This window comes from Mandrillus leucophaeus, unplaced genomic scaffold, assembly GCF_000951045.1.
Source record: "Mandrillus leucophaeus isolate KB7577 unplaced genomic scaffold, Mleu.le_1.0 Scaffold1464, whole genome shotgun sequence".
NCBI lineage: Eukaryota > Metazoa > Chordata > Mammalia > Primates > Cercopithecidae > Mandrillus > Mandrillus leucophaeus.
The window spans coordinates 6,917-8,263 of NW_012101437.1; positions in this window are offsets into that span (position 1 = coordinate 6,917).

Sequence of the window (1,347 nt, forward strand, 5' to 3'; positions counted from 1 at the left end):
TATTGAGAAAATGAAATTGTGTTGTTTGCACTTTATCCAAGATTGGTGTCATGTTGGGTAAATCTAATCAATACTTGAACAAATGCAAAATTAGAGCTTTATCATGAAATACTATGTCATTCTTGAAGAAGATGCCATTTCTTTTTTTTTTTTTTTTTTAAGATAGAGTCTTGCTGTTGTCACCTAGGCTGGAGTGCAATGGTGCGATTTTGGCTGGCTGCAACCTTTGCCTTCTGGGTTCAGGCAATTCTCCTGCCTCAGCCTCCCAAATAGCTGAAATTGCAGGCGCCTGCCACCACACCCTGCTAATTTTTGTATTTTTAGTGGAGACAGGGTTTCACCATGTTGGCCAGGCTTGCCTCAAGCTCCTGACCTCAGGTGATCTGCCTGCCTCAGCCTCCCAAAGTGCAGGGATTACAGACGTGAGTCAACATGCCCGGCCTCCATTTCTTTTCTGTAGTCTTTAATAAACAGCTGCTATCTTTGCAGACTTGCTATTTAGGCACTTAGAAATTTTTCACTAGAATGCATGTGAAGAAAGACCATGGGTATTTGTAATGAATTTAGCATTCATTGTTTGACTACATGACTGTCCCCAGAGCTGTAACTTTACTAATGAAGTTTTTAGAAGCCACTTAGCTAGCAACTGAGCCTAACCAGCCACTCACCCTCCTTATTCAGTGCTGTTTTGTTCTTGCCTATTTCTCCTCCAACTTGGCTACACTCACAAAGTGATACAAACTTGCATTTGTTTTCTTTCCTTTTTAGAGACAGGGTCTTGCTCTGTTAGGCTGCAGTACAATGACATGGTCATGGTTCACTGTAGCCTCAAACTCCTGGGCTCAAACAGTTTTCCCACTTCAGTCTCCCAAGCAGCTGGGACTACAGACATGTGCCACCATGCCCAGCTAATTTTTTCATTTTTTATCATAGAGATGGGATCTTGCCAGGTTGCTCAGACTGGGCTCAAAACTCCTGACCTCAAGTGATCCTCCTGCCTCAGCCTCCCAAAGTGCTGGGATTACAGGCTGGCATGACCACCTGTGCCCAGCCCCCTATTATTATTATTTTAAATAATGGCTTTATTAAAATATTATTAACATGCCATTCACTTTATTTATTGAAATCTGCAATTCAGTAGGTTTTAGAATATTCAGAGAGCTGTGCATCGATCACCACAGTGACTTTTAGAACCTTTTATTACCCTATAGAGAAATCCATACCCCTTAGCCACTACCTTCTACTCCCCCCACCTGCCTTGGCCTCCAGCCTTAGGCAACCTTTGATTCATTTTTTGTCACTATGGATTTGCCTAATCTGGTCAAATGGAATTGTACAATATGTGAT